The 20408-nt window shown below is 42.2% G+C and overlaps 1 protein-coding gene and 1 non-coding gene across 3 annotated transcripts in view; one reads left to right on the top strand and one right to left on the bottom strand.

The window, feature by feature from the left end:
• The window catches only part of SHROOM3 (shroom family member 3), a 350049-nt gene that overhangs the window by 89594 nt on the left and 240047 nt on the right, over positions 1 to 20408 (top strand). The window lies entirely within an intron of this gene.
• LOC129036034 (U6 spliceosomal RNA) lies at positions 10178 to 10284 on the bottom strand. Its single transcript, XR_008502483.1, has one exon. It is a non-coding gene; the product is annotated as a U6 spliceosomal RNA (small nuclear RNA).

Raw genomic sequence — 20408 nt, forward strand, 5'->3', positions numbered from 1 at the left:
TGAAATATTTCCAAATAAAATTAAAATTTGGGGAAAATATACTATTTCAAAAAAAGACATTGCCTTTGTTCTTCAGGCTATGTCAATGTTATGGAGGACACCGGAGCAAATGCCTCATGATGACAGCACTGCAGGGCCCTGCAGGAACAGGGAAGACAGCAGACAGTGCCAACTGTTCTTGGGAACGTTAGGAAGCGTTTCCATGAGAAGTGACAGCCGGTTGAACAGTTTTGAAGGATAGTGTCGGAGTCAGCAGCAGGGATGAAGGTGCATCTGGGGAGCTGCCAGTTGGCTAGAATAGTTGGAACAAGGGGTGTGTGTGTGACAATGGTGGTACTGAGGCTGGAGAGAGGCAGGAAGCCTGTCATCCAGGACACTGCACCGTGAAGACTGGAGGAGCTGTGGCAGAACTTTAAGCAAGGTGTAACCTGAGCAAAGTTTTGTTTGAGGGCTGGGGCTATGAAGAAGCCCAAAGACAAACTAACTGGAAGACTGGTGGGACAAGGGGACAAGCCAGATGAGAAACAAGGCTAAGAAGAGTAGAGAGAGAGTGCAATAGTTAGCAGGAGGTAGAGGGTCCGGGCAAATGTTTGTTTTTATAAGAAGAGAGAAACGTAAGCATGTGTATATGCCGAGGAAGAAGAGTCAGCAGATGGGGGCAGGCTGCAGATCCAGGAGAGCAGAGATGATGAAGGAAGCAAGTCCTGGGACGTGGGACCCAGAGCACAATGGGAAAGAGCCCTGTTTCTACTGGGATGTTGAGGCAGGGGACTGGGGAGAGGGTAGGCGTGGGCCTCAGATCTTCTCAGGACCTCATGAAGAACAAGGGAGAGGGGAACGGAGACCAGGCAGGGGCAGAACCATGGGAGACTGACTGGGGTGGACAGGAGAAAGGAAGAGAGTGAGCCCAAAGGAGGCGAAAACAGGATTACTGGTGAGGGAATTGGGAAGCAAAATGATGAGTCTTGGTTCGAATGTTATCGACTCAGGGATCAGTATCCTGCCTTAATTAACAAAACAGGGTTTCTCCCTGCTGCATCCTCCAGGCACACCTGGATGGGGCATGTTAGGTTTCACCATCAACACTTACAAGGGCTGCTTCAGTAGATTTGTGCCCAGGATTCCCAGAAAACAGGTTTCCATGAATGCCACTGATACAGAGAGTTGGATTAGTGGGTACCCCTTCACCCTGCCACCACGAGCTTTTTATGTTAGTTTGTTTATGAAAGGGAAGGACATCCCTCATGCCATTCCATTTAACTGTTAACTATCCAGGGGTTATGGTAACACACAAGGCTGATGAGATGTTTAGGCTCAAAAACAGAGCAGGCCAAAGGTAGGCATTCCAGGACCTAGGGCTGAAATGATTTCCTCTATCGTGTGGACATAAATTTCCATTTTTTCTGGAATAAATGCCCAGGAGAGTGCAGTTGCTAGATCATATGTTTTTAAAGAAACTACCAAACTATCTTCCAGAGTGTCTATAACATTTTACATTCCCACCAGCAATGTATGAGAGATCAAGTTTCTCCATATCTTTCTCCTTTTCTCACTTCTGCTTCCTTGGTGAGAGTGCCATTTGCAATCCCTCATGTGGTTCCCAGACTTCCCTCCTTCTAGAGTTGAATCCAGTACAAAAGAGCAATCATCTCTATCCCAGCATTTCTGCCAAGTCCAGCCTAAATGAGCATAGGGGCAGGTGATGTGCTGATTGCTTGGGCCAGGTCAGGTATTTTCATTGGAACTACGTTGGGTAAGGGTGGCAAAGAGGGGTCCCCACTGAAGGAGGTGTAGACACAGTTAACAGGAAATGAGCAGAATCACAGAAGCTTGTAGTGTTTGGTTTAGTTCCAGAGAGCCTCAGTAGCACTTTTAAATGCTTTTGTAAAATGAGAGATTCACAGGAAGTTGGAAAAAATAGTATAGGGAGAGGAATTTGACATTGGTACTTTCACGCGTGTCCGTGTGAAGAGACCACCAACAGGCTTTTTGTGAGCAATAAAGACCAACATGCTTTTTGTGAGCAATAAAGCTTTTAATCACCTGGGTGCAGGCGGGCTGAGTCCGAAAAGTGAGTCAGCGAAAGGAGATAGGGGTGGGGCCGTTTTAAAGATTTGGGTAGGTAAAGGAAAATTATAGTCAAAGGGGGGTTGTTCTCTGGTGGGCAGGAGTGGGGGTCACAAGGTGCTCAGTAGGGGAGCTTTTGAGCCAGGACATGCCAGGAGAAGGAATTTCACAAGACAATGTCATCAGTTAAGGCAAGGACCGGCCATTTTCACTTCTTTTGTGGTGGAATGTCATCAGTTAAGGCGGGGCAGGGCATTTTCACTTCTTTTGTGATTCTTCAGTTACTTCAGGCCATCTGGGTGTATATGTGCAAGTCACCGGGGATGCGATGGCTTAGCTTGGGCTCAGAGGCCTGACAGGTACAACGCATGTGTAGGGTTCCTTGCCATTTTGTCACTTATGTAGACTCTGTAGCCAGCAGTGCAATCAACATATGGGACTATTGCACCACCACAAAGATCTCTCTCATGCGACCCCTGTCTAGTCACACTCATTTCCCTCCACCCCACCATCCCTAACCTCTGGCAACCACTATTCTGTTTTCTACTTCTAATTTTGTCGTTTTGAGAATGTTACATACATATCATTCCTTTTAATTGCAGAGTAATATTCCATGGTGTGGATGGATGTAAAATGGTTTGTTTAACTGCTCACCTTTCAAGGGGCATTTTGGTTGTTTCCAGTTTTTAGCTATTAAAATAGTGCTGCTATGAACAGTTGTGCATAGGTTATTGTGTGGACATAAGTTTCCATTTTTCTGGAATAAATGCCCAGGAGAGTGCAATTGCTAGATCATATGTTTTTAAAGAAACTACCAAACTATCTTCCAGAGTGTCTATAACATTTTACATTCCCACCAGCAATGTATGAGAGATCAAGTTTCTCCATATCTTGCTAGCATTTGGTATTTGTATTAGTCTGTTCTTATGCTGCTCCAAAGAACTGCCCAAGACTAGGTAATTTATAAAGTAAAGAGGTTTAATTGACTCACCGTTCCAAATTGCTGGGGAGGCCTCAGGAAACTTACAATCATTGTGGAAGGCAAAGGAGAAGCAGGCACCTTCTTCACAGGGTGACAGGACAGAGTGAGTGAAAGCAAGGGAAATGCCAGATACTTATAAAACCATCAGATCTCGTGAGACTCACTCACTATCATGAGAATACCATGGGGGAAACCACCCCCATGATCTAATTATCTCACCTGGTCCCACCCTTGACATATGGGGATTATGGGGATTACAATTCAAAATGAGATTTTGAGTGGGGACACAGCCAAACCATATCAGTATTATTACTATTTTTTTTAATCTTAGTTATTCTAACAGGTATGTAATGACATCTCAATGTGGTGTTAAAATGCATTTCCCTAATGGCTAGTGTTGCTGAACATCATTTCATGTACTTATTTACCATGATGTAACCTCTGCAGTTGGATGTCTCCTCATGTCTTTTGCCCATTTTCAAATTAGATTGTTTTTTCTTAATGCAGAGATTTTTAAAGCCTTTTAGTAACATTCTTAGAGGCTTTTAAAAATCATTCTTCCAAGTACAGAATATATTTCAATTCAGCTTTCAGTAGCAGGGTGTTAACTCTAAACCCATCATTGCCTCAGCATGGATGCAGGATCCAATCCTCTGTTATTCAGCACGGGCATTTTCCCCACATGTTACATTCAAAAAACCCTGCTACATCCTCATCTCTTTCCCAGCCATTACCTGAACTTTAACCCTGAGCTAGAGTCTCCAGAGAAGCTTGAACTTTAGCCTCTAGAGTTGCTCCTGACCTCATAATTTGCTATTGCACCACTAAGCTGAAACCAAGAGTTGAAACCGAGCTTTGGGAATTATACCTCTTTTTCTGGATCCACATGCCCTATGATATAAAAATAAATGTCGGCCAGGCACCTCTTTTTCTGGATCCACATGCCCTATGATATAAAAATAAATGTCGGCCAGGCACGGTGGCTCACGCCTGTAATCCCAGCATTTTGGGAGGCCAAGGCAGGTGGATCACCTGAGGTCAAGATTCAAGACCAGCCTGGCCAAGATGGTGAAACCCCATCTCTACTAAAAATACAAAAATTAGCCAGGCGTGGTAGCAGATGCCTGTAATCCCAGCTACTCGGGAGGCTGAGGCAGGAGAATCGCTTGAACCTGGCAGGCAGAGGTTGCCATGAGCTGAGATCGTGCACTGCACTCCAGCCTGGGCAACAGAGTGAGACTCCATCTCAAAAGAAAAAAGAAAAAAGAAATGTCAGTGTGTTCCTGTGTACTTGTTCCCCTGTGCACCAGCCAGTTTGTAATTTGTCTCCTATCCCAAAAGGCAAAGAGTAAATGGGAAAGAGTAGGAACTTGAAAATGTGACTCCCTAAAGACAGTGGGTCCCCTTTGAACATCATTAATTTGCAGGCACAGGAAGGAAATAAAAGAATGTGGAAGAGAATATCTACAGGAGGAAGTCTTGGGTACACTGTACACCACATGGGACATAGCCTTCCCTAATGTACTCAGAGTCTCTGGCAGGTTATTTTTAACTGCCACATTGTCAAGTAAATGTTTGCACTTTGATAAGTGTCCTGTCCACTGGCTTGTTCTAAACTCTGGTCTGGGAGCTTACCAGAAGAACCTAGGAGTGGTATGCAAGAGAGAGAGCCTGGATGAGTGAAATATAATAATTGTTTAGCTGCCAGCCCTGATGTCTATGACAGATCAAACAATCCACTTGCATTGTGTTTCACTGCTTGCATCACCTGGTCATGAGTTTTCAGTGGAATTTGTGGAATGGATTGTTCTCGCGGAGTCACCCAATATCCCTGAACAATGGTAGCATACATTCTTAGTTTTATATAAGAGCTAATAAGGAATGTTCCAGCCACCTGATTGGAGGCAGGGAGCTGTTGCTGATGCTTGCCTACTTGCTTGCTTTCTTTCCCACTCTCCCTTTCTCCTTCTCCTCTCTGAAGGAAGAAGGGGGCAGGAAGGGAAGGAAAAAAGATCCATTATGTAGAGGTCACTAGAAGAGCGACACCACAGGTTGGAGGGAAGATAAATATGAAATATGGAAAATAAGGGGTACTCTGTAGTTTTTCCCTTCATAGAATTTGCTTTTATTTATTTATTGGTTCTTCCTCAGTGAATAACCTTCTAGAAAAAGGCATCAGGCTGGGCGCGGTGGCTCATGCCTGCAATCCCAGCACTTTGAGAGGCCAAGGCGGTCGGATTGCCTGAGGTCAGGAGTTTGAGACCAGCCTGGCCAACATGGTGAAACCCTGTCTCTACTAAAAATACAAAAATTAGTTTGGCGTGGTGGCGCATGCCTGTAATCCCAGCTACTCGGGAGGCTGAGGCGGGAGAATCGCTTGAACCCGGGAGGTAGAGGTTGCAGTGAGCCGAGATCGTGCCACTGCACTCCAGCCTGTAACGTTTCAGGAGTGCTTTTTGTTGCATGTAACAGAAAACTAACTCCAACTGGGTAAAACAAAAAAAGAGATTGATTAATTAAGCACTGCAAAGTTTAGAAGTAGTGGTTTCGGTGTTGGTTTGATTTAGTAACTTGTCATTTTTTCTTTACCTTTTATGGTGTCCATTTCAAAGGAAGGCTGGCTCCATGCTTCAGGGTTCATTTCCAAAAACAGGCAAGTCCTTTTCACAACTCGTGGAGACTTGTTCTTAATACTGGATGGATCGCCCATGACCAGCCCTGCTGGCCAGGGAAATGTCACGTGCAGATTGGCTGGGGCTTGGCTTTCCTGAACCAGTCCCCACAGCTGGTGGTGGAAGGGCCCTGTTGATTTAGACGCCAAGGTTCTTCACAAGGGAGGGTGAATGGATATTGGGGCAACAACTGCAATGCCTACTACTATATCTTCTTAAAAAGTTATTCTAATTTCTGCACTGATGATTAAAATCCTTTAGGAGAGCATCAAGCCTCTCATTCTGAAACTTGAGATAAAATGGAAATAGTCACAGTGAATTAATTTACACTGAAACATGTTGCAGGAATAAATTTTTACAATCACTTTTGTGGCAGCCAGGAAGTAATTTTATTTCTCTATAATTGAATTAGATTAACTTATTAACCCCAATTTCTACTTGGTAATAGAAAACTATATCTTTCTAATTCAAGATAAATCCAATTACTTCTTGTTTAGAACTCAGTCAACTTTTTCTTTCTTTCCTCCTTCTTCTTCTTCTTCTTTTTTTTTTTTTTTTTTTTTTGAGACAGGGTCTTCCTATGTTCCTGTGTTGCCCAGGATGTACTTGAACTCCTGGGCTCAAGCAAATCATCCTGCCTTAGCTTCCTAAGTAGCTTGGGACTATAGGCTTGCTCATGCTCAGCAAAGCCAGTCTTTCTTGAGTAAATTCTTAGTCAATATAGGACTTCTCTCCTTTATCTTTCTTTCTTTTTTTTTTTTTTTTTTTTTGAGGCAGAGTTTTACTCTTGTTGCCCAGGCTGGAGTACAATGGCACAATCTCGGCTCACTGCAACCTCTACCTCCTACCTCCCGGGTTCAAGCAATTCTCCTGCCTCAGTCTCCCCAGTAGCTGGGATTACAGGTATGCGCCACCACGCCTAGCTAATTTTTGTATTTATTAGCTACAAATAAATAGAGATGGGGTTTCACCATGTTGGCCAGGCTCGTCTAGAACTCCTGACCTCAGGTGATCCACCCACCTTGGCCTCCCAAAGTGCTGGGATTACAGGCGTGGGCCACTGTGCCCAGTCTTCCTCTCCCTATTCTTTAAATTTCACCTGAAGAATGATCTTGGTTCCTGTGGTTCCTACATATGATCTTGACATTAATGGGTGGGCAACTGTGACGTCTTCCTTGTGAGGAGGCCTCCTCTGTGATGGCTTTGGCTTTAGGTATCTATCCTCACTGCCATCTACCACTGATGTTCACAGTCTAAACTTGCCCTGGACTATGCAACCATAAGGGCATTCCCAGTCCATTGGATTTCTCTCAGCCAAACTATTGTTGGAGCTCATGGGGAAGGATGTCGGGGAAACCATGGGAAAAATTCAGATGCTCTTCTGTGCTACTAGGATGTTTCTGGAAACATGGAGGTGGAGGTGGTGGGTCTCTCTTAGATGGTTTCGCCGGCTGGAGCTGCCCTGTGGCCATTGCTACTCTACTGTAGTCACTTATGTTGGCTCAGGGCTCTCCATGAGAATATCTTTTTGTAGGATTCTTTTTTTTTTTTTTGAGACAGAGTCTCACTCTGTTGCCCAGGCTGGAGTGCAGTGGCACCATCTCGGCTCACTGCAAGCTCCGCCTACCAGGTTCACATCTTCTCCTGCCTCAGCCTCCCGCATAGCTGGGACTACAGGCTCCCGCCACCACACCTGGCTAATTTTTTTTTGTGTGTATATATATATATATTTTTTTTTTTAGTAGACACGGGGTTTCACCATGTTAGCCAGGATGGGCTTGATCTCCTGACCTCGTGATCCACCTGCCCTGGCCTTCCAAAGTGCTGGGATTACAGGCATGAGCCACTGTACCCAGCCTGTAGGATTCTTGATGGAGAGTAGAGGCATAGGCCCTCCTGCTCCAAGATCCCCAAACCCATCTGAGGTTTCTATTACCCCTACGTACAGGACTGGACTTTCCAAGAGCTACCCTGACTTATTCTCTTGCTCTATTTCCACTTCTCCTGCTTTGCTTCCAGTCCAGCGAAGATTTTTTTAAAATCTTCTCTGTCTAGTCTGGGGAGGGGAGTTTATATAATTTTGCATTCTTTTGAATCTCTTAGTTATGGCATAAATCCTACTATTTAGTAGTTTTGTTCTAGGGCTGGACTCCAGTCATGTAATTTGGAGTGATTTTCTCAGCTTTAACAATACAGAAATTGAATAATATGGTATGTTCAAGCTTTGCTTCTTATTAATTTTGTTTGTAGAAATACACTGAGCACAATTTGTGCTGGGGCTCCTGATCTAGTTCTCTTGAGGTGTTCAGTAATATGCGGAGATCTACTATTCACTTTTCTTCAGAGATTCTCATTTTTAACATTGGAAAGAAATGATCTTGTCTGAAAAGCTTTTGCTTGCCATGCATATGGAAAGGCATTTAGGAATAAATGACTACTGCTTCTGCTGTTTCGGCAATGGGTTAGTGTGATAACGCAGAGATTAACAACATGTTGGATAAACATTGGTAAAGCCCAGCTGTATGCTTTTAGGGCATGGTTTTGGAACTTCACATTCATTTCTCTTTTTCTGTGGGGTATCTGCTTCATGAAGTGGTACCTACAAGTTCAGAGCTTGTAGAACAAAGCCTCGATCAGCTGCTGTGATGGCCATGTCACAGCCACAGCTTCATTTTTCATCCTCCAGGGTCTTGTTAATCTCTTTCAGTGCTTAACCGAGAGTAATTCCATTGAAATGGGTTGGAGTTCCCTTAGGATTAAAACTCTTATGTGTATCCGTCTGCTATCTTTAGTCTATTTCATTGCCTTTCCTCTTTCTGAGCAGATATTGGATCTAAGGTTCTAAGTGAAGAAGCAATAAACACTCATAAGATGAAAAGTGTAACTTGGAGGAAGAAACCCCAGGGAAAGGTTTTGTCTCCAGGTATATGGACAGATCACATAAGATCTTTAATTCCCATGCCTGTACAAGCTTCCATAAATGGAACATGGAGCAGAGAGGACCAGATTGACAAGTAGCACTCAGAAGAGAAGGCTCTGCCTCCATCCTGTGGCTGGCTGGGGACCATCATACACGGGAGGCTGCGTGCTGAGGAGCGGGTGTTTGGAGGAATATCCTCCTAACCAGCTTCTCAGTGGACTCAGATGTATAAAAAGAAAAAGTTGCCAAGGACTGTACTTGCTTTCCCAGATTGTCCTAGGGTACATTACATTAGCCTAAAACGGCAACTCTCTATCTTCCTAGTGTAATAATAATAGCAGTGCTCTTTGCTTGGCTCTGTGATTTCTACCCTTAAAACCCTGCCACTCAGTGTACATATAGCAGAACCTTCTTACAGTATAACCAGTAAGATTATAGGATTTCTATTAATACATTAGTCAAATGGTAACCCTAAAAGCACTGAACATTGAAAATATAATCCAATAGGATAACCCAGTAACGTGAGCATTTGTCCTGTGTCCCAACACCAGCATCTCAAAGCGACTCAGCCATAGTCACTCTCCAAATAAAAACAAATATAAATTCATCCTGCGGAGCTGTGTGTGAGAATTTTACATTACACAAATTGATGGTGCCCTTCAGTATAAAGAGCACAGTCTTTGTAGACACAGCCTTGGGTTTAAGCCTCACACTGGTCACTTTCTTAAACCTGGCAAGGTAATTAACCCTATCCAAACCAGAGCTTTCCATCCAGTGCACCATGAAGGGTTTACAGATGTGCTGAGAGACTGGTCCTCTCAGTTCTTGAGGAGGTACTTGCTGTGATGTAAAAAAGACTAGAAACATCGTCATCATCTCAGTTTCTTCATCTGTCAGTCATAATTGTATTTTTCTCATGGGGTTGCTATAAGGAATAAATATAGATCTCTGCAAGGTGTTCAGTACAGCACTTAGTAAGTGATTACCAAATGACAGCATATCTAGTCTATACAGTCCTCGGCCAACCATTCACTTTAGCCAGCATTTGGAAAATGTCTGAAAGATAATTAATTCCAAACTATTGCACAAAGAGAATCCTGAAAGTCGTGAGCAAGGCCATCAAACAAGTAATTCCTCTCCAGAAAAGTCAGGCCATCCTAGATTTAATATAATGATGGCCATTGGAACAAATTCTAGCTTTGCCTGCCAAGTTGCTCTTTTTTTTTTTTTTTTTTTTAATACTTTCAGTTCTAGGGCACATGTGCACAACGTGCAGGTTTGTTACATATGTATACATGTGCCATGTTGGTGTGCTGCACCCATTAACTCGTCATTTACATTAGGTATATCTCCTAATGCTATACCTCCCCACTCCCTCCACCCCATGACAGGCCGTGGTGTGTGATGTTCCCCTTCCTGTGACCAGGTGTTCTCATTGCTCAATTCCCACCTATAAGTGAGAACATGCGGTGTTTGGTTTTTTGTCCCTGCAATAGTTTGCTGAGAATGATGGTTTCCAGCTTCATCCATGTCCCTAAAAATATGGAACGCTTCACAAATTTGCATGTCATCCTTGCGCGGGGGCCATGCTAATCTTCTCTGTATCGTTCCAATTTTAGTATATGTGCTGCCGAAGCGAGCACCAAGTTGCTCTTTAAGGCATCCTTCTTTCACAGTAAGTAGCTAGAAAAGTATGACTGCTTCGATTCCCTATTCCACTGAAAATAAAATGATTTCCTCAAATTTGAGAGCTGTTACAATTTGTTTCCAATATACAGTGGTACCCCTGATCCACAGGGGAGACATTCCAAGACCCCCACTGGGTGCCAGAAACCATGGACAGTACCGAATCCAATTGTCATCAGTTGGAACACATTTCTGTTCTTGTCTTTCACCCACAGACCCAATGCCTTTTCCATCTTAACTGAGCACTTATCACACACTGTGGCCATAACTTTTGCAGTTTGAGGTGTGACAGCAAAACTAGCATAAATTTGTTTTTCCATCTTCCCAATTTCATGGATAGATTTATTCTTACTGTAGATTTTAGCGACCTCAGCATACATTTTTTTTTCTAAAGTCAGGAACTTCCACTTTTTCACTTCACCATACTTTATGTACGGTTTCTCTCTGGTGTATCTGAGAGCATCACCAATGCTCTGGTGATTGCCAGCATCACTACTCCTACACTTTAGAACCATTATTAGGTAAAATAAGAGGTACTTGAACACAAGCACTGTGATACTGCAACAGTCAATCTGGTAACTGTGACAGCTGCTGACTAATGGACAGGTGGCGTCTATAGTGTGGATACACTGGGCAAAGGGAGGATTCACTTCCCTGGGCCCAGTGGAGTTGGACAGTGCAAGATTTCATGATTCTGCTCAGAATAGTGCACAATTTAAAACTGATGAATTGTTTATTTCTGGAATTTTCCATTGAATATTTTTGGACCATGGTTGACGGAGGATAATTAAAACTATAGAATGTGAAACGATTAATAAGGGGGAATCAGGGCCCAGATTATTATTTGTCCTCATATAGCTGTGTCTTGATGAGCTATCATTTTATTTTGTTTTACCTCTGGGCGCCCCGGGCACAGTTCTCTATTCTGTGCCTACTCTGGGGACACATATATTAGGGTCAGAGGTGGCAAGACCATCTGTAAAAGAAAATTGAAAAGACATTTAAAAATCTAAAGGAAGATTAGTGATTTCCCAGAGAAACTCAATGGCAGATGTCACTGAAATCAAGAACCATTGCTCTCATGCCTGGAAAACCTTTTCCAAAATGTTTCCAAAATGTTCCCTTTTGCTGCCAAGGGATCAGCTGCTCCAGTAGCTCAGCATCTTGGCAACTGTGACAGAGGTAAAGAATCTCTGGGCTTATTAGACATGACCTTAGAGAACACTGATGTGGGAAAGCAGAGAATGAACTTACAATGAGTGCAGGATGTTTGAAAGCAATACACTATGAAAATGTTTCTTATTTTAAAAACTAAGTAATAAGCATGTAAAATGCTACCTTCTCTCCTAAACCAAATCAGCTGTTTGGATGTAAAAAATAATAACCAAATAGTAAATGCACTTAATTTTTTAAAAGGAGTTTGCTGGGAAGCTATTAACGAAATAGAAATTGAGGAAGTCTTACTCAAGCTGCATTTTGTTTTTGGAACTGCAGAACACACTCCCGTGTCTGGAGTAGTGTCTGAGAACACAGAAATGGGAACCTGAATACTGGCTTTCCAATAACTGCTTTGCAAATATTTAGCTCTATGACCCTGGGTAGGACAAAGACAATCTTGATGCATCATTCCACACCTGTAAAATTATTATTTATAAGGTTCAAGAGTCTATGGCATGAAATTCAGAGACTCAGGGGTCCAATAAAGAGATTATGTATGAAAAGACCTGGCCCAGTGCCTGGTATGCAGTAGGCACGATATGAGGTAGCCTCCTGGTGTGTGTGTAAAGCACAAAGCCCCAAGATTTCAGGGCTGAGTGGAGCCTTATGGGTTATTCTGTATTTTCTATTTGTCTTTGTATGTTTCCATTCTGACCCATTGTGCATTGATTTTAAAGATTAAACTCTTATAAAACAACCTCATTTTCTGCATTTCTAAGCTATTGGGGGCAGATGGGATCTTCATTGAAACCCCCAAGTCCAAACATATGTGTTTACCATGGTCACAGCCTACTATGTGGCAGATAAATTGTCTGTTTAGTTGTCTATGTCCCTTGACCAAGAATTTCTTGACATACAGGGACTCCCACTTTTTGAGCTCCGTAGCACAACATCTGATGCAAAGCAGTTGCTCGATATATGTTTATTGTTGTCATTGACCATTGAAACATACAAAAAAATGCAGTCTGATTGAACTGAATTTAGACGTACGTGAAGAAATAATAAGTTACCAGAAGAGTGGTGTCCTGGTTGAAATGGGACACATAAGGGCAAGCACTTGCCATTGTCGCCCAGCCCTTCAGGGTAAGCAGCATCCTTAGCCCACAGTTTCTCATCATGATCACAAGAGAAATGCAATCTCTGATGGGTACTCTACCCATTGTCCTGGGCCTACCTATCCACAAATCTATTCCTGCACCTTTCCCAGAAGGCTAACCCCTGCAGGCTATACTCTCAGTCTCCCTAGTCAACTGACTTCTAAAAGGAGAAATTGGCACTTAACATGACACACGCTCTGCTGTCCTCTTTTTGACTTCCTTCTTAAGGAACATGGAAAAGGTTTACTCCCCAGATCCATTTTTGTATGACAATTAAAGAGCCCTTATAGCAAATGGACTAAGAGCTTCCCAGGTCCAGCTCAATACCCCTTCCTTCCAAAGATCATCCTATTCCTGCCTGGCCTCAGTGGTTACTCTCTGGTCTGAACACACTTAGCACTTCCAGTTTCTAATTCATGTTTAATACTTGAAATCTACTACCTTGCATTGCTATTTATCTTTTTTGTAGGCCTTTCATTTTCAACTAGACTATAAGAGAGTAGACTCCATTAACTACATGTTTTGTATCCTGTAGGCCTAGCACACAGTAGGTACTGAAAATACCAGTTTTTTATAATGGTACTGATAAAGAAAAGTACCATTCCCACTGGATGTTGTTAGCCATTGGGAGGGCTGTGCCTAATGGACTTTGAAGTTAACCTGAGCCTGAATTCTGATTCTTCCCCTATATTTGATATTTAACTTGGGGCAAATTATTTCCATTCCTCTTTGAAAATGAGAGCAATACTCTCTTAGGATTATTTGGATAAAATTTATTAACATTAGACTGATTAGCACCAGGGGAACAATCCCAACTGGAAGTTATGGTGATCTTGATGACAATAATAATACTTAAGGGGCTGCTGCGTAATATCCTGACCAACATTTCATCCCAAATTTCCACTGTAGGAAGTAGAAACCAGATGTGTCAAAACATTTTAAAATAGCTATTTTATTGAAGTGATTTCATGTTTATAGAAAACCAGCCTGCAATAGAAATCAGCCCCTCACTTATGGTTCGTGGTCATTTGATGAATGGCCCATCATCATAAAATAAGCAGGGAGTTTGGCTGGGAGGCATGCCACAACCATTTTATTGGAATGACTTGGTTGTCACTGCATCCCCACACTCATCTCTCTCCTACAGCACAGTTTTGAGTGATTGAAGTTAGTTTGGGCAAGAATTCCAGACAGGGAAAAGCAAATAAGTGTGTCAGGAGGTCAAAAGAGAAGAATAAGCCAGAGGTGGAGGAAGAAATGCAGAGCTGATAATTGAAAGATAATGGATGTAGGGGTGGGTTACAGCAACACAGTGGGAGAGGGATCCAGACCCCAAGCTTTCTCAGGCATCTGAGTGAGACCCAGGGTTACAACTCATCTTACAAGATCTATGAAGCATGGATTTCAAAATATTTGGGCCACCCAGTATGGAATTTGGGCAAATGGCACTATTGAATAAAGCCATTGACAAATTACTTTCCTTTCATTTCCTTCACTGGCAGGATCTTCTGTTTATGAGATGCAAAACTGGAAGGAGTAAATTTGCTGACAAGTATCCATGTGCAGGGACACTTGATGGAATTTGTATCATGCAAAAATAGTCTTGGATGATGAGTTGAGAGATTGCCAGGAATCTCAGGAATCTAACCCTCTGTTGAGCATATAGAGGTTTCATTTTAAGGTGGTGTCAAGGTGAAGAACTTATAAAAGTAAGCTGTATTGATTTTTTTTCTTTGCAAATATTTGAATTTTGTAATAGGCATTCATTCCCAGCGTAATCTTAACTAAATAGGAGGCTGGAAATCTGTGACGTAGTGGACCAAGGTTAGGTTTTAAAGGTAGGATTTTTTAATTAGACAGCTAACTCTAGAGGTTTATACAAGATCATAACTTTAATCCCTCCATGCCCCTGTTGTCTTATCTGTAAAATAAATATAATAATCATCATCCCAAAGGTTATAAGAATTAAAGCAAATTATAAAGGAAGTAGCCCCTGGCCTTAGGAGACCCTCAAAGTTTAAATGTCCTTTTTCTTTTCGCTTCTCTCTCTTATTTTAACTCCTTCCTATCCAGCTCCAGCAATTTTCTCTGATTTTCTGTGTATCTGATGGAAACAGCGTTTGCTGAACTTATAAATAATGCAGGCAAGGCTGGGCGTGATGGCTTATGCTTGTAATCCCAGCACTTTGGGAGGCTGAGGAGGGCGGATCACCTGAGGTCAGGAGTTTGAGACCAGCCTGGCAAACATGGTGAAACCCCATCTGTACTAAAAATACAAAAATTACCCAGGTGTGGTGGCAGGATCCTGTAATCCCAGCTACTGGGGAGGCCGAGGCAGGAGAATCGCTTGAACCCAGGAGGCAGAGGTTGCAGTGAGCCGAGATTGCACCACTGTACTCCAGCCTGGGTGACAGAGTGAGACTCCATCTCAGAATAATAATAATAATAATACAAGCAACATGAGAGAGAAAAGGGAGTGAGCCATGTAGCTACTGAGAGGGAGGTATTTCAAAGAAAGAGCTCATCAAGTGCAAAGACTACACAGTAGATGTGTACATGGACATTTCAGAAAATCTCAAGGAAGCCAGGGTGGCTGAAGTAGACCAATCCCAAGGAAGTATGGTAGGAGAAGAGGTCTAGGAGATCCAGAGGGGCAGAGTGTATGATTGCCTAGGGCCTTGAAGGCCAGTAAAAGTACTTGAGCTTTTACTGTAAGTGGGTTGGGGAGCTGCTAGATGGTTCTAAGCTGAGGAGTGATGTGTTTTGAAATGATTCTCCTGACTGCTATGTTAAGAATATGTTATAGGGCAAGGATGTGGAATGAGGAGGAGAGGGACACATAGGCAGAACAGGGACACCAGTTAGGATCCCACTAAATAACCCAGGCAGGAGGTCAGAGTAGGTCAGTAGCAGCGTAGGTCATGAGAAGTCGTTAGAAAAGGTAGAGCAATTTAGGCTTTGCTGATGGGTTCAATATATAATGTGAGAGAAATCCCTTTAAGATTTTTGGTGCTTATGAAGGTGCTTTTTAGTGTAGGTATTTGTTAAACTGGTGGCCTCGCAGGGGGCATTGGGGGATGATGGGTGGAACCTTCTATTCTGCCACCTTGCTGAACCCCAAGTCAGTAGTGTTTTTTTAGGGCATGATAAATTGAATATCTAAAGGTGATTATGGTGATGGTTCTACAACTCTGTGAATATACTAAAAACCATTTAATTGTACATTTTATCTTATTTTATTTTTGAGACGGAGTCTCCCTCTGTTTCCCAGGCTGGAGTGCAGTGGCATGATCTCTGCTCACTGCAACCTCTGCCTCCCAGATTCAAGCAATTTTCCTGCCTTAGCCTCTTGAGTAGTTGGGATTACAGGCATGCACCACCACTCCCAGCTAATTTTCATATTTTTAGTAGAGACAGGGTTTCACCATGTTGGCCAGGCTGGTCTCGAACTCCTGACCTCAGGTGATCTGCCCGCCTGAGCCTCCCAAAGTGCTGGGATTACAGGTGTTAGCCACTGCGACCAGCCTGAATTGTACATTTTAAAAGGGTAAACTTTATGGTATGTAAATTACATCTCAATAAAGCTGTTAAAAAAAAAAAAAGGAGGAGGTGGTCAGAGAGTGAGATGCTTAAAATTGAGATTAGGGAAGATTTCCACATTGGCAATAACAAGAGCTAGAGTGTGACCATGGAAGTTGAGTAGCCAAGATGGCTTGGAGGAGGAGTCAAGGAAGACAGAGGCCTAAGTACTGGAAGAACATCTGTGAGGATGTGGGTGTCACTAAGAATGGTGGCAAGAGTCATGCTGGTGAGAGGTCTGACAGTGAACTGGGGGGAAAATCTTCACCAAGTCAGGAGTGACCTGAGGGTTTGCAGATGACTACAACAAGGAAGCATGGCAGGTGGGAATCTGATAGCAGGATGTTCCAACTGGGTGTGGTTAGAAAAAATGTACTGGAATTTGAATATTGGTGAAGGACTTAAAAAATCTTTAAGTATTAAGGGCCTACTGTACTTTTCCTTTATTAATTAATTCATTCATGCAACATGTATTTGTTCTTTTGGGGACACCATTATCTACTCATTTGGCCATATCTGCAGATGCTCCCAAACACGGTGGAGCTGGCTTTTGATGGCCAGAGTCCCAGATTCTGTTATAATAATCTCCTTTCAATAAGTTCCCCAAGGACCTATTACTCACTAGTATAGTGGAGGGCTGTTCTGATCAGTATGCAGCCTTTCCTTAATCAATGTCATCATATTGGCCATCATTGTTTAGTTACACTAATATAGTATATGGCTTTATGTTTCTTAAGCTGTAGGGAGCTGCCTGTTTTAGAATTAGATGGAAGAAGGTGTGATAAGCTTTGTCTTTGGACAGATCTGGCTTTAAATCTTAGCTCTGCTATTTATAACTTCATAACTTTGGGAAACTTAATATTGCTGAGTCTTAGTTTCTTATCTACAAAATATCTACCTCATAAGTGTTGGTGAGAATTAAATAACGTGTGTGTCAAACTCCTAACAGATAGTAGGAACAACCAGAGATGTTAGTTCTCTTTCCTTTCCCTTGTTTTTCTTCCTTCACCTTTATGTTAATGTTGCTTCTGCTATTTTATTTCCAGCTTCTATCATGTCCAGGGTCTGGGTTCTGATCAGAAGCCTTCCTCTAGGGATGGTTGAAATTATCAAGCCAACTTCCAGATTGGCATAGAGTCACTCTGATTGTTTACTTTAGTGTGCCATGTTATGCTTCTCAAGGTGTTTTATAAAATGTTTCTAATCTTACTCTTTAATACTGTGAGGTATATAAGTGAGGCATTAGTATTCCCAGTTTATGGAAGAGAATATAAGATACTGAAAGTAACTAACATTTATTGGGCATTTATTAAATATCATTTTTCTAAATGTTTTACATACATTAACTAACAATACTCGCAGCAATTCTATGAAATAGGTATTATTAACTTTATCTCACAGGAAGGGAAACAGGCACAGAGAGGTCAAATAATGTGTTGAAGGTCGCATAACTTCTAAGCATGGGAGCCAGATTTGAACCCAGGCAGTCTGGTTACAAAACTTAACCAATATATGGCCTCTAATATAAGACAAGTAAACAAATTATGTGGAGCTTGTAAGTGAAGAAATCCTTTTACCAGTTACTGCTCAGGTATCTTTCTGGCCTCTGAGATGGAGTTTCGCTCTTTCACCCAGGCTGGAGTGCAGTGGTGCGATCTCAGCTCACTGCAACCTCCGCCTTCCGGGTTCAAGCCATTCTTCTGCCTCAGCCTTCCGAGTAGCTGGTATTACAGGGGTGCGGCACCGTGCCTGGCTAATTTTTGTATTTTTAGCTGAGACAGGGTTTTGCCATGTTGGCCTGGCTGGTCTTGAACTCCTGACCTGAGGTGATCCACCCACCTCAGCCTCCCAAAATGCTGGGATTACAGGCGTGAGCCACAGCGCCCGGCCTGGCCTCTGGAATCTGATGGAGATGGAAAATATTGGTAGCTCACTGTGGTCACTAATAGAACACTATTGTTATCTTCAACAGGAGGGAGGCCTTCCATACCTCCTGCATGAGTTTTATTACCCTGTTTCCTTCTAGCTCAGCCACCCCTGAGAATTCTTTTGCTGAGACAAACAAGACAGTCCCTCTGAGATAGCAGCAATAATTGCCACCCTTGTCCTATTTTAGTCCTGCTTGTTGCAAGCCAAGTTCTAATATTAAAGCCAGTACTAAAAAATCATAAACTTTCTCAATATCATAAGTCTAAACACATAGGGGAAGCTTTGGAAAACTTTAGGAAACAAATAATTCATGAGGTCAAAATCAATCTCATAATGATCAAGTAGATTTTTTTCTTTGGAAGCGGAAGAATATCTGGCCTAAGATTGAACCATTGGACACTCATGAAACTTATCTTAGAACAGTGGAACTATCTAGTCAGTCACATTGTGGATTATTTACTAAGTGCTAGAAATCTCATAGTTAAAGGATTTCATCAGGAGTAGATGGTCAAATATTTAAAATATCAAGAGATTTGCTATTTTTCTTCTTGCTGGCACTGATTTAATTTCTAACCACTGGAATTTCTCCCAGACCAGGAGTAGGGAAAAAAGAGATGAGAAAACTAAAGCCTAACTATTTTAGTATGTTAATAACTTTGATATGAATCTGATGAAGAACGAATTGAAAATTGTTAGCTAAAATGAGATAGGGCATGTGTGTGCCTATATGCATATGTATATTTAACTATTGTCCTGTGAGTCCTATTCCTATTTGAATTGGCAATAAAAAGTGGACTTAACTTATATACTTGTAAAATGCATGAAATACATATGCAATTTGTTGACTTATTTATTTCCTAAAGACTCAGTCTCTCCACTGATGTAGTTACTGAAAAGAAGCTCTCTTTTCCTTATTTGTAAAACGTTTTACATATACATCCCCTATATGTACGTTATAATAGATGTTCTACACAGATATGCATATTGCATATACATATTGTGTTTCCATGAATAAATACGGCAGAATTTCAGTCTAAGGAATGAAAAGATTATGACTTAAACATAAACAAACTGGAGCAATTCAAAGGGCCTTTCTTAAGAACATGGAATAAACATGCTAACTAAGATGGCTGAAATTATTTAAGGAACTAGGTAAAATATACATGAATTCCTTTAAATTTAAAGAAAATTTTTAAAATTAAATAAAATATAAATGAATGCCCTAGTCTTTGATCTGAATGCAGCAGAAAAAGGGGATTGAGGCATGGCTGGGGGCTAGCTAGCCTTGGCCTCTTGCTCTTTGAATGGCCCTGGTGCATCCCCTCTTTAAAGCTGACTAGAGTTCACCGGGCTGAGGCACACAATAACGGCAGGGGCTCGGGGAATTCATGAGAGGGAAAAAAGTTGCACAGCACTTTCTGAGAAGGCCAGGATTCACATATGTGGGCACAGACACACACACACACACACACACACACACACACACACACCAGGAAATGGAGAGTTTTGCCCTTGTCACAGAATAGGCATTCTTATGGCCCATCCACACATTTCAACAGACTTTGAGAAACTGGTTTGGGGCTGGAACTGTCTCCCATGCCTGTTTCTAAGATCTGAGAGCTCAGTGCCCAATTTAGGAGAGTTCAAACACCAGGAACACAAAAGACTCAATTTGGAGCGCAGTGGCCTCTTGCCTGTCAATCCTGTTTGCTGAACCTGCTCCTCCTTCAGTGTCCTAAAACAGGATGGAGCAGAGGAAGGACTGGGATCAAGGACAGGAGTCCTCTATGATGGTGCTCATTCTCCTTCCATAAGGAGCAGATGTTACTTCTCTTGAGGATGTGTTATTTCGTTTCCTACCTCCCCCTACAAACAATTGTGATGAGGAGGATGAGGAGGATGGTGATAAAGGCCAACAGCATTTATTGATCCCTGACTGTTGGGTATTATGCTAAGCTTTACATTCATCGCCATAGTCTACTTTCATTCTCTCAATAATCCCCAGGAGTAGGTGCCATTATCCTCACCTTCCCTGTTTCTCAGGAAAATAAACTGAGGCTTAGAGGAAAGAATTAACTTGCTTAAGGTCACACAGCTAGTAAGTGGTTATGGTAGGTAGAATAATCTCCAGAGATGTCCATCTCCTAGTCCATGTGACTATGTTGTATTACATGCCATGGGAAATAAAGGTGGCAGATGGAATTAAGGTTGTTAATCAGCTGACCTCTAGATTGGGGAGATTCTCCTAGATTATCTTA

This window comes from Pongo pygmaeus, chromosome 3 (assembly GCF_028885625.2).
Source record: "Pongo pygmaeus isolate AG05252 chromosome 3, NHGRI_mPonPyg2-v2.0_pri, whole genome shotgun sequence".
Classification (NCBI taxonomy): Eukaryota; Metazoa; Chordata; class Mammalia; order Primates; family Hominidae; genus Pongo; species Pongo pygmaeus.